The sequence below is a fragment of the Leptonychotes weddellii genome, chromosome 1 (genome assembly GCF_054177405.1).
Source record: "Leptonychotes weddellii isolate Sample4059 chromosome 1, ASM5417740v2, whole genome shotgun sequence".
Lineage (NCBI taxonomy): Eukaryota > Metazoa > Chordata > Mammalia > Carnivora > Phocidae > Leptonychotes > Leptonychotes weddellii.
In genome coordinates this window covers 21747556-21761723 of record NC_138369.1, presented here as the reverse complement: position 1 = coordinate 21761723, position 14168 = coordinate 21747556, and the positions used below count along the sequence as shown (strand labels likewise).

Here is a 14168-nt window from a genome sequence, read left to right as displayed (position 1 = left end):
TGGGTTAGCCCAGTGATGGTATTAAAGAGGGCACGTTCTGCACGGAGCACTGGGTGTTATGCACAAACAATGAATCATGGAACACTACATCAAAAACTAATGATGTAATGTATGGTGATTAACGTAACAATAAAAAGTTGGCCAGTGAAACATGAGAAGAACCAAGGGAAAGTGGTGTGTCCCCAAAACTATGTGAATATTGTTTTCCAAGAATATGGGAGAAATCAACTATGTCAAATAATACTGGAAAATCAAGTAAGATAAAAAAACACAAAAACTGACCTCTGGAAAAGCAACCTGGAAGCTTTTGACCTAATGACCTTGACAAGAACTATATGGAAGTAGCAGTGAATGAAAGCTTGACCGGAAAGAGGCACCTGGGTGGCTCAGTAGGTTAAATGTCTGACTCTTGAGTTCAGCTCAGGTCATGATCTCAGGGTTGTGAGATGGAGTCTCATACTGGGCTCCATGCTGGGCGTGGAGCCTGCTTAAGATTCTCTCTCTCTCCCTCTGCCCCTCCCCCCACCTCTCTCTGTCTCTCTTTCCCTCTCTTAAAAAAAAAGGAAAGAAAGCCAGACCAGGATGATTCAAGAGAAAATAAATGAGAGGAATGAGAAACCACACATATAGACAAATCCTTTAAGAAGTTTTGCTCTAGGGATGCCTAGCTAGCTCAGATGGTTAAGCATCTGACTTTGGCTCAGGTCATGATCTCTGGGTCCTGGGATGGAGCCCCACGTCAGACTCCCTCCTCGGTGGGGAGTCTGCTTCTCCCTCTCCCCCTGCCCTCCCCTCTGCTCATGCTCTCTCTCTCTCTCTCAAATGAATAAATAAACTCTAGAAAAAAAAAAAAAGAAGTTTTGCTCTAAAGGGAAGCAAAGAAATGAGCATACACAGCCAAGAAAACCATCAACAAAAAAGGCAACCTATTGAATAAGAGAAAATATTTGCAAATCATTTATCTAATAAGGAATAAATATCCAAAATATATAAAGAACTCATCCAACACAAGACAAAAAAAAAAAGAAACAATCTGATTAAAAAATGGACAGAGGATCTCAACAGACATTTTTCCAAAGAAGACATATAGATGTCTAACAGGTACATGACAAGATGCTCAACATCACCAATCATCAGGGAAATATAAATCAAAACCACAATGAGGTATCACTTCATACCGTTGGAATGGCTGTTATCAAAAAGACAAGAAATAAAGTGTTGGCAAGGATGCAGAGACAACAGACCCCTGTGCACTACTGGTGGGAATGTGAATTGGTGCAGCCACTATGGAAAATGGTATGGAGGTTCCTCAAAAAAACTTAAAATATAACTACCATATGATCCAGGAATTCCACTTCTGGGTATTTACCTGAGGAAAACAAAAACACTAACTCAAAAAGATATATGTGCCCCCATGTTCATTGCAGCATTATTTACAATAGCCAAGATATGGAGACAACCTAAGTGTCCCCTGATGGATGAATAGATAAGAAAATGTGATACACACACACACACACACACACACACACACACACACACCATGGAATATTATTCAGCCATTAAAAGAATGAAATCTTGCCATTGGTGATAAGGTAGACTGACCTTATTTCACTTATGCTAAGTGAAATAAATCAGAGAAAGACAGATACTATACGATCTCACTTACATGTGGGATCTAAAAACAAAACAAAAAAAAACAAGCTCATAGAGAGAACAGACTGGTGGTTGCTAGAGGCAGGGGTTGGGGGTCAGGAGAAATGGATGAAGGGTGTCAAAACATACAAAATTCTCGTTATAAAATAAATATGTCACAGGGATGTAATGTACAGCATAGTGACTATTGTATATGTGAATGTTGCTACAAGAGATCTTAAGAGTTTTCATCACAAGAAAAAAATTCTCTAACTATGTATGATGATTGATGTTAACTAGACTTACTGTGGTGATTACTTCCCAATATATACAAATACTGACTCATCATGTTGCATACCTGAAACTAATATAACATTGTGTATCAACTATACCTCAATAAAAAAAAATTTATAAAAAAAATGAGCAATAGCTAGAAGGGAAAGTGAAGTCAAGATAATTTTTTCTTTAAGTAAGAGAAAAATCAGTTTCATATACTAACAAATAATAATCCAGTAGAGAGGAAGGACACTTGGAAGGGCACCCTGAAGATTCAGAAGTGACTTCCTAAAGGAGCTGTCCATCCTGAGTCATGAAGGCGGAGTAAGAGTGAGTCAAGATGAGTAGAGAAGGGACTGAAACACAGTGAGCAGAGAGAGGTAAGAAACAACACGGGGTGGGGGGAGACTGAGGAGGGGGCCTGGCATGTGAAGTACAGGACTGAGGCTGGAGAGGTAAGCAGTCACCAAGCCTTTTAAGACATATATAGCAGACCAACTTTTATTGTATAAGGGACTTGCCACTATAGGGATTAGGGAAGGAAAGTACTGGGATCAAACTGACATTGCACACGGGGAGGGGATGGCTTGAGGGGTACTAGACTGAAGGCAGGGAGGCCAGTTATGAGGCTACTAAAATAAAGAAATAATAATGTTCTAAACTAGGGCAGCGTTAGTAGTAAAAGGGGTTTAGTGACAGAACCTATGGGATCAGTGTTGAAGGCAGCACTGTCTAGTGTGGGTTACTGGGCAGATGATAATGCCATTATCTATATTTGGAAATACGTGGGGGGTGGTGAGTGAATGATTCATTTCAGTTTAGGGTCTATTGCTTTTGGAGTCTCCATAGGATATCCAAGTGAGTAAACGTAAGCAGGCAGAAGATAGAAAACTTGGACCTTCTGGCTCAAGATATCTGAAAGGCATCAGCATTTGAGTGGTTATTAAAATTATTATGATGTATGAGATGATCCAAAAGTAACAATTACAGGGAAAACAATGACTGAACTTTTAGGAACACAAGCATTTAAGGAGAATTTAATGAAGAAAATGCTTGAAGGAATATCAAATAGGACAGTCAGAAAGATATAAGAAAAATCAGGGAAAGAAACATCCAAGAGGCTAGGGAAATATACCTCTCCCAATGTAACAAGAGACGCTATAAGTGACCTAAATAAGCTGGCAGAAACCAGAGATCAAGAAGTCAAATCACATAACAGTCTGAACTTTTTGATTCTGTTGCATTAATTTTTCAAAAATTAATAGAACCTACAGGGCCTTCTCTTCCTGATATCCTTAAGTAGTCAAGCCAATTTGAGTGGAAATGCCTAAAGAGACTAAACACAGCTACACCACTACCTACAGGAAGAGACTATTCCAGTTGTAGTAGAAGAGTATTTATGGTTGCTCTATATACAGAAAATCGGTAATATATTTCTTAATAAACCAAAATCACTGTCAAGCATTAATAAAATGATTAAGATTTTTTTTTTGCTTTTTATCATTCCTAACTTGATTGTTACACATTACCTATGACTTCACATAAGCTCAACCAACAATGTAAAAATCTTACAGCCTTATATAACAAGGAAAAGTATTTATAAGCATAGATGACATAGAAACCTATAATGTTAGTAATTAGGGAAAAATATTATCAATGCAATAAATAAACTTACCACAAGTGGAAAGAATTTTTGATGCTGGAAGAAAAAAGATAACTTGAAAGATGCAGGGGGAAAATAAATAGAGCAAGGGTCAATTTCCATTTCTTGATTTTATCACTTTTAGGTAGATAATTTGTCAAACTAAAAAATCACATATTGTTGGATAACTGTACTATAGTGTACTAACTGGGAGTGAGACAAGTGTTTGGTCCCACCCATACAGAAGAACTCCACAAGGAACTTAAAAAAAAAAATCAACAGGAAGCATATTTTCATATGAGAGCCTAAAGCAAAATCAGTAAAATTAAGAAAGAACGTGATAAATTTACTCCAAATGGGAAAGTTTATAGCATTTTCTCTTGCAGTGGGGTGGGGAACTCCCAAGGTGTGAGTCATTGGATTAAAGAACAACTGGATCCAGGATTTAGCCAAAGCTGTAAAAGCAGGATTCAGACTACAGCAGAGCAAACATGAGCTCTCTGGGCCAGAAAGACAAAAAGCTGAGTTGGGTTAGTGCCTCCAGAGTTGGAATGAGTCCCAGACACAGAGTGGAGAGGAAAGCACAACCGGACTCAACTTCAGCACATGGGGAAAATCTGCGGCTGTTTTCTTATCTTTTGATTTATTCCCTCCCTTAGTAATTTACTATTAAAAACTTTTAATTACATTCAAGGAAGCTAAAATGAAAGTTAACTCAAAATCTTACGATTCCAAAGATCTGGACAGGCTTTCCACGTTGCTTTGCACATGAACTAGATCAACGTACGAAGCAACATCACTACCATAATCTTTCTAGCACTATCAATTTTGCTAACTTAATATAATCTATTTGTACAATACTTATTTCTGTGATCACCAGCAAGAATGAATGTTTATTTGCTACATATATTTATCTTGAATGAATGTACTGCTTGTTTCATTGGCCTGTTTATCTACAATAGTCTTACTTAATGGCCTTCTTTTACGTTAAAAAGAGTATTTTATGTGTTACATATTTTCATTTTTCTCTCATAATGAATGCAAATAATGTCCCATTTCCATTTTTCTCATTTTTCATGGAGCCAAAGTTTTCAATGTTTATTTTGATGCCCACTGATTTTATTTGCCTTCACTTGGCTTTAGGTTCTGATAGTTGCTCATCTACCAAAAAATCCTGAAGTGGTTTCCATTATTACACAGTCATACTATATGTCTTGGAACTTTTCACTTGCCCATGCCAATCATTCCACTTTAATTCTTTTATATAACTGTGTTTCTTCTCAAATCTAGTGCTACTATCCTTTTGAAAAAACATTTTTGTGGCTGAGTAATGATGTGAAATTTAAAGGGTTCCTAGGTATCTACCCAAGAAAAATGAAAGACACCGAGAAATGTATACAAATGTTCCTAGTAGCATTGTTTATAATAATCAAAAGTTGGAAACAAACCAAATACCTATCAACTACTGAATAAATAAGATATATCAAAAACTAATGATGTACTGTATGGTGACTAACATAGTAAAATTTTTAAAAATTAACATAACATAATACAAAAATGAACTATTGATATATTCTACAACATAGATGAACCTCAAAAACATAATGCTAAGTGAACGAAGACATTCACAAAGGATTGCATATGACTGCATTTATCTGATATTTCTAGAGTATGCAAATTGTTTACAGAGATAGAAAGCGTATCAGTGGTTGCCTAAAGCTGGGTGTGGGATCAAGGACTGAATGCAAATGGGCCAAAGGGAAATTTTTGGGTGATGAAAATGTTTTACAGATGGATTATGGTGATGGTTGCAAAACTATAGATCTACTAAAAATCTTTAACTTCAGGTAGACTCAACTTACATTTACAATGGCAGAATTTTATGGAGTGTAAATCATACTTTAATAAGGCTGTTTTTGAAAAGCCAATGAACAAAGGAAGGATAAGAAGAATAAATATATACACACACATATTAAATAACCTTGAAATATAAAAATTTAAGGGATTCAATTTGTTACTGATAAAAGTAGCGTAAGTATCTTAAGTAATAAATATTCAGTGTTTCCAAGAGTGACATAAGAGAAACATTTTCACAAGCTGATCATGGGAGTATAAATTGGCACAACCTGTCTGGAAAGCAGTTTGGCAAAATATACAAGGAAGCTCTTAATATGTGCCTTTCTTTTTTTTTTAAGATTTTATTTATTTATTTGAGAGAAAGAGAGAGAGAGCAAGCACATGAGAAGGGGGTAGGGGCAGGGGGAGAGGGAGAAGCGATGCGGGGCTCAATCCCCGGACCCCAGGATCATGACCCAAGCTGAAGGCAGATGCTTAACCAACTGAGCCACCCAGGCACCCCTTAAAATGTGCCTTTTGATTTACTTCTAAAAATTCAGTCTAAAGAAAAAATATGAATAAAGATCTAAGTATAAAGATATTCAGCAAAGCAAAATTTATAATAGTTTCAAAAACTTGAAACTATGTAGTTACACAGTTATTCACCAGAGGAAGAATGGTTAAGAAAATTACAGCCCATTCATGAATATTGTACACCCTTATAAAAATATTTGTGGTCCTATGGCCCAGTGTAGAGAAGGACATCATCACCACCATTGCAGCTACCACCACAGCCTGCACTCAAGAGGAAGATGCTCTAAGAGGAAGATACTCACTATTTCCTGCCTGGCACGGCTAGCAGAGTGCTTGCTAGTGGCATATCCTATAACTTTGCAAATGATGCTACATTTGAAATCAAGAAATGTGACCTTCATGGGTTAAAAGAGGGCCCTCCTATCACAACAGTGCTCGGCAGGGAAAAGGGAGTCAAATAGTACAGAATGATACGGACTGTCTGCCAAGAGCATTAACAGAACATTATTCCTGGTTTTTGTCACTTGTAAAATGTCAGGAAGGTTGTGGGGAACTTGAGATTGGATAAATATCATGGACCATCTCATCTCAGCCTTACTGGGCTCACTGCTTTAACTTTACTTGCGGACCTTCTGTCCCAGAAATCTATAGAGTTTATAGGACAAAGAGAAGGCTGTACTAAAGAAAAGGAAGGATCAAGGCACACGTACACCAAGAACTGCTACTGGGGCAATGGCATCGTCAGAGATCTGGTCCCCCTGGTTGCTGGTATTGGTCTGGCCTATAATCATAATGGAAAAGAGGAGTTCTGCTTGACTTTATATCTGAAAATTACGATATGGCAGTTTTGTGGAAATCACCATTTATTTTCATCTGTAAGAATAACCACTATGGAATGGGAGCATCTGCTGAGAGAGCAGCAGCCAGCACTGATTACTACAAGAGAGACAATTTTATTCCTGGGGTAAGAGCAGATGGAATGTATGTTCTATGTGTCCAGGAAGCAACAAAGATTGCAGCTGCCTATTACAGATCTGTAAAGGGGGCCATGCTGATGGAGCTGCAGACTCACCACTATCAAGGACACAGTATGAGTGATCCTGGAGTCAGTTATCATACCCAAGAAGAAATTCAAGAGTGACCTCATTATGCTTCTCAAAGATAGAATAGTAGACAGCAATACTGTCAGTGTTGAAGAATTAAAGGAAACTGATGTTGAGGTGGGTAAAGAAACTGAAAATACAGTTCAGTTTGCAGCAGTGGATTATGAACCAATTTTAGAAGAATTAAGACATCTATCTACAGCAACAATCCACCTTTTAAATATTTATTTATTTATTTTTATTTGAGCGAGAGAGAGAGCACGGTGTGAGCACACAAGCGGGGGGAGGGGCAAACAGAGAGGGGGAGAGAGAGAGCGAGAGAGACTCTCAAGCAAACTCCACACTGAGTGTGGAGCCCGACGCGGGGCTCAATCCCACAACCCTGAGATCATGACCTGAGCCAAAACCCAAGAGTCTGACACTTAACTGACTGAGCCACCCAGGTGCCCCAACAATCCACCTTTCAAAGTTTATGGTGCAGGGGCGCCTGGGTGGCTCAGTCAGTTAAGCATCTGCCTTCAGCTCGGTCATGATCCCAGGGTCCTGGGATTGAGTTCCACATCAGGCTCCCTGCTCAGCAGGGAGTCTGCCTCTCCCTCTCCATCTGCTTCTCCCACTGCTCATGCTCTCTCTCTCTCTCAGATAAATAAATAAAAATCTTTAAAAAAAAATAAAGATTATGGTACAAATCAGTGAATCAAGTTTAAGGGGATCATTTAAAGGAAGACTGTAAATTTATCATTATGCCTTCAATGGAACATTCATGATCAACTTTAAGAAATTTTGTGATCTCAACTTTAAAAGAAATAAAACCCATAAAACAAACAAAAATTTTATGAATGTTTATGCCATGCTATAAAATTAAGTTTAAAATTTTGGGGGAAAAATGTAATGGGTTCCAAAGGTCCAGTGGTGCAGTGAAAAGTACAACTTCTTTCCTATGTCCCACAGTTTTCCTAATTCCCCTCCACAGAAGAAAACAGGTTACCAGTCTCTTCTATATGAAAAAATGGATTTTTTAACTGAAACAAACCAACAAACACAAAAACACAGTTCAAAATGTTTAAAGGAAAAGTTCACAAATTCTTACATTCAGGAAGAGAAATATGGAGGGAGAAATATAAAAACTATGTAATTAACATGAACCAAGTAGCAGAAGTTACAAAAGTATACACTTGGGGAACTTGGAGGCATTGAGTTAAATCTCAGGAAGACAGAATAAGATACTTGACATGTAGGCTGGGAATTCTCTCATATCTGTACTTAGACAAAGAATTCATCCTAAACTAAAATCCAATCCCTAAGGCAAAAAGAACTCTCCCCTCTTCCGTCAGTGAGTCACAAAGCTGTCTTGAACCGATTTTGTCTATCTAGACACAGCATGGGAATTCTCCTGCTATGGGAATTAGCTAGGTATGTTTTATAAACAAAAGTTATTATAATTAATCTGTTTTAAGTAACAAACTGTATCCCTCAAATGTGGAAGTCAAACTCTTGCCTTTTGTTTCCTGGCAATGTTACTCACTAATTTGTTCTCTAACACAGAAATAATGACCTCTGTAGTAGGGCTGCCTACTACAGCTACAACCCTGCAGAGAAGGGGAGAGCTTCTAAAGATCTAAGAATAAATGTATTAAAATACAACTTTCATTCTTATCCCCAGTATGGAAAAAATGTAATCATCTTCATTATGACTGCCATTATAAACTGAGGTACCATACAGTGACTTGCTCACAGACAAAAATTTCCAAAGCAATGGACTAGCTGAGTCACTATTCAACGAAGACTTAATTAAGTATCTCAGTCAGTGAAAGAAAATGATATATTATGAAAGTCATCTATTTCTGTAGTCTGTGTTCAGAGTTCCAAAATGAATTAACATGGTTGCTGACTCTGAAAGTGATTTTCACATACTTGGATTTGTCTCTTAAAGCATTTGGATACATTCTTTTTCTGGGATTAAATTAAGTAACATCCATGCATCAATCCAGTCACACTATAGGTCATGCTCTAACAACTTCCAGTTGACTTTATAACATTAGCTTTTCCTAGAATGGACTAGTCTATAACATCCCATTGGGCTTTATGCCATTTCCTAAGTTTAAAATTGAAACACCAGTTGAAGATATATAGGTACAACCTAACAGCCTATACAACTTAATTACAAATATATTAAGCCACATACATTAGCTTCAGAACAAAAAGAGTTAGAAAAAAACTCTATAAAATCAAATGAGATTTTTACTGCTGAAAAGGTCTACAAAATCTCAACGATGAGATAACTTAGGGCCCCAAAGAAGTTGCCTGTAATAAGACACAAGACAAGTAAAGCTGGGGGAGAGGAACAGGGACTTCAAAATATTCAATTTCACAAATCAATAGTCTCCACCATCTCGAAAATATCTAAATAAAAAATTAGCTAAATTTCCAAATGATAGACAAATTTAAGAATCACTCACTCGACTAACAATATTATTGGAAATAAATGACTCCATTAGAAAGAATCTTATATACCAGTAAAAACAGTTAACATTTAGAGTCCTTATTGTGTGTCAGACTCTATATTATTAAGTCCTTTACATGTATTATTAACTCATTTAATTCTCACAATCCCCCATGAGGTATTATAATAATAATCATCATTATCCCCACTTTATAAACAAGAAACCTGAGGCACAGAGAGGTTAAATTACTTGCCAGAAGTCACCAAGTGAACAGGAAGAAGAAACAGGACATGAACCCACAGTGATCTCTCTTCAACTATAGTCCCTAACTCTCCTCTCTCACCTCCCAGCTCTTAACCACTCTGCACACTGTCTTTTTAATTTTATCCCAACTCCTCATTTTGCAGATGAGGAAACTGTGTCCCCCAAGGAAGAAAGAAAATTCATTCAAGGCTCAAAACTTTTTTTTTTTTTTAAGTAATCTGCCTACCCAAAGTGTGGCTCAAACTCACAACCCCAAGATCAAGAGTCACATGCTCTACCAACTGAGCCAGCCAGGCGCCCCAAGGCCTGAAACTATTTAATAGCAATACTAGTAGGAGGACTCAGGTTTCCTATTTACATTATGCTTTCCTATTTCACACTGGGCTTTTCCTATTTTCCTGTCATTTTTCCCATTTTACAATGGGCTTTCCCCCATATTTGGTCTTTTTAAAAAAATAATTGTTTTTCTGAATATAAAGTACTTATTGTTGAAGGCAGGAGACTGCAATAAAGTTCAGAAGGAAATTAAATTCACTCCTCCTAAGCTTCCAAGTATAACCACTATCAACAGTTTAACATACTTCTTTATATGTATTGTAACACCAACACTCTGCTTCCCTGCCCCATATTTTCAAAGAAGTTTAGAGACATACTTTATATACCATTGTATATGTAATTGCCTTTTTCGCTTACATCATTATTTTTCATGGCATTAAATATTTTTTGAAAATATGACTAAAGAGCAAATGGTATTTCATAAATTTCATAAATTTAGAGTACATATGGTAAATTCTTGCAATTAATTTCTGTGATGAAACTGTTATACCTACATCTTTATGCAACATCTCTTATAATGGTCTTAGATTAAGTCCCTATAAATGACATTACTAAAGTTAAAGGGTATGACAGTATCTAACATGTATGTAGTTAACACTATTACCAAATTGACTAAGCCCTTTGCAGATATTTGCTTGTTTAATCCTTGCAACAGAGAGAGCAAGGGACCCAATAAGAGAGGGAATGAATGTCAAGAGAGAACGAGCGACTTGTCCAAGATCATGCAGCTAGAAAATGACAGCCAGGATCCACACCCAGGTAGTCAGGTTCCAGCTCTTAATCACTATGCTGGCCTATTTTACTTCTACACTTTTTCAACATAATGAAGTCTCCTACAAGTTTACTACAGATGTACAAAATTGGATTTTGTACAAATGTTTTGTACAAATCCTCTGAGGAACCTGTAGTTTAGGTAAGAATATCTAGATATTCTATTCTGTTCTATTCTATTCTATTCTATTCTATTCTATTCTATTCTATTCTATTCTATTCTATTCTATTCTATTCTAAAGTAGGCTCCATGCCCAGTATGGAGCCCAACATGGGGCTTGAATTCATGACCCTGAGATTAAGACCTGAGCTGAGATCAAGAGTTGGACACTTAACCAACTGAGCCACCCAGGCGCCCCTGCAACTGAGCCACCCAGGCGCCCCAATCTAAAAATTTTTTAAAAGACTATTTAATAAACCATTCTCATAAAACCTTTGATAGTTATACTGATGTTTTGAATATGGATGAAAAAGCCAAATAAGCAAGTACTCAAAAATGATTAAAATAAATCTTCATGACCTTGGATTAGGCGAGAGCATCTTAGATATGACATCAAAAGCACAAATGACAATATAAATAAAGAATTTTAAGATCATTAAAAATTACTTCAAATATAAAAAATAGGTAAGTTGAACTTCATCAAAATTAAACACTTTTGTGCTATAAAAGACACCTTGAGGACAAATATATTATTCCACTTATATGAGGCACCTAGAATAGGCAAATTCATAGAGCCACAAAGTAGAAACAGCAGTTATCAGGGGCTGGGGGAGAAGAAGAAGAAGGGGAGTTACTGTTTAATGGGTACAGAGTTTCTGTCTGGGATGATGGAAAAGTTCTGGAAATAAATAAAGGTGATAGTTGCACAACATTGTAAATTGTACACTGAAAATGTACACTTAAAATGCTAAAAAATAGTAAATTTTATGTAATGTATATTTTACTGTAATAACAAAAAAGGGCACCATCAAAATAACCTATAGAATAAAAAAAATATCTGTAAATCATTCAACTGATAAGGGAATTATATCTAGAATATATAACTCAGCAATAAAAAGATAACCTAATTTTTTAAGTGGGAAAAGGATATGAACATTTCTCAAAAAACAATAAACAAATATCCAGTAAGTACATGAAAAGATACTCACAACATCATTAGTTATTAGGGAAATGCAAACCAAAATCACAGTAAGCTATCACTTCATACTAGATGGCTACAGTAAAAAAGACCATAACAAGTGTTGACCCCGGGCCTGGGTGGCTCAGTCGTTAAGTGTCTGCCTTCGGCTCAGGTCATGATCCCAAGGTCCTGGGATGAGTCCCACATGGGGCTTCCTGCTCGGTGGGAAGCCTGCTTCTCCCTCTCCCACTCCCCCTGCTTGTGTTCCTGCTCTCGCTCTCTCTCTGTCTGTCAAATAAATAAATAAAATCTTCTAAAAAAAAAAAAGTGTTGACCAAGAAGTAGAGAAATTGAACCTTTGTACACTGCTGGTGGAAACGTAAAACAGTGCAGCTGCTTTGGAAAACAGTTTGGTGGTTTCTTAAAACATTAAATATGGATACAATATGACCCAGCAATTCTATTCCTAGGTACATCACCAAGAGAACTAAAAACATATGTCCACACAAAACCTTGTACATGTATGTTCAGAGCGGTATTACTCATAGTAGCCAAAAAATAGAAACAACCCAAATGTCCATCAACTGAGTATGTGGTAAATGTGATAAATGAAATGTGGTATATCCCTACAATGGAATATTATTTGACAACAAAAGGTATAGAGTATAGATACATGCTACAACATGGATGAACCCTGAAAACACTATGCTGAAAGAAGCCAGATACGCAAGTCCACATATTATATGATTCCATTTACATGAAGTATGTCCCAGATAAGGCAAATCTATAGAGGCAGAAAGTAGATTAATGGCTGCCAGAGGCTGGGAGAGGAGGAAATGAAGAGTGACTGCTAAATGGGCACAGAGTTTCTTTGGAGGGCAATAAGAATGTTCTGGAAATAAATAGTGGTAACAGCTGTACAATTTTGTGAGTACACTATAGACCACTAGAGTATACACTTTAAACAATTTAAATTAAAAATATGGTTATGAAATTCATGATAAATAAATTTTGAAATAAAGTTCTTAAAAGTGGTCATTTAAGACTAAATATGTGAATTTTGAGAAAATTGGTGGGGAAATTGAAAGAATAAAGACAAAGTCTGTATGGAAACCACAGACAATGGAAATAAAGATAGAAATATAAAAACTATCAAAAAATTAAGAACTAGAAAAGTACAATGTCATGCAAACAAAAGTTATAAAAGTTCTAGTAAACACTATATTGAGGGAGGTACCTGGGTGGCACAGTCAGTTAAGCGTCTGACTCTTAGTTTTGCCTCAGCTCATATCTCAGAGTCCTGAAATCGAGCCCCGAGTCGGGCTCCACACTTAGCACTGAGTCTGCTTGAGATTCTCTCTCCCTCCCCCTCTGCCCCTCCTGCTCCTACTCTCTCTCTCTCTCTCTAAAATAAATAAATAAATCTTAAAAAAAATCATATTGAAGAAGATGGAAAAGTGAGTTTCAGAGTAGAGAGAAAACAAACAAACAAAAAAAACAACCACCAAAACAAAATCATTCAATGACTTATCTAAGCAGTACCCTGATGACTTTCAAAAATAATTTAAGTAAGGTTTACCTGGTAGTATAGAAGAGGTCAAGAAGATACATATATGATATAAATTTATAAAATTAAAGGAGGTATGTACAGATTTCACCAAATGCAGATAATTGAGGACAAAACTCAAATTTAACCCAGAATACTTTGGGGCCATATGATAGCATTGCTCTCACACAGCAAATTTATAGGACAAGATGAACTGAACTATGTTGGATTCCCTGTCAATAAACCAGAAGCACTCCCATTTGTCCTAAATAGGCTGAGTTGATAATGAAAGATGATTGATGGTATCTGCAACTAGAATGCCAGTTTCATGGAGGCAGGGACTTTTGTTTAGAATAGTGCTCAGGACATAGGAAGTGCTCAATAATGATGGCTGAATGAATCAACAGGACTTTGAAATCTGTAGAATATTATGCATATGTTTTAGGAATTCACATCTAGGTTAGGGAATTCTACACATCTAGAAATGGAATTTAATGGATGAAAAAAGCCAGAGATATATGAGATGTAAAACTAGAGTTTCAGAGAAGGAAAGAATTTCTCTTTAAATACCACACTGGAGGCAGATAAGAACCTACATAACTTGCTTGTTGTTGTTAAATGTTTGGTTTTTTGTCGTTGTTAAATGTTTAAACATAGTCATAT

General features: G+C 36.6%; 1 protein-coding gene and 1 pseudogene across 44 annotated transcripts in view; one reads left to right on the top strand and one right to left on the bottom strand.

Annotated features, from left to right (window-relative positions):
* The window catches only part of LOC102735780 (pyruvate dehydrogenase E1 component subunit alpha, somatic form, mitochondrial pseudogene), a 22411-nt pseudogene extending 15142 nt beyond the window's left edge, over positions 1-7269 (top strand).
* SLMAP (sarcolemma associated protein) overlaps positions 1-14168 on the bottom strand; it is a 269063-nt gene that overhangs the window by 204013 nt on the left and 50882 nt on the right. The window lies entirely within an intron of this gene.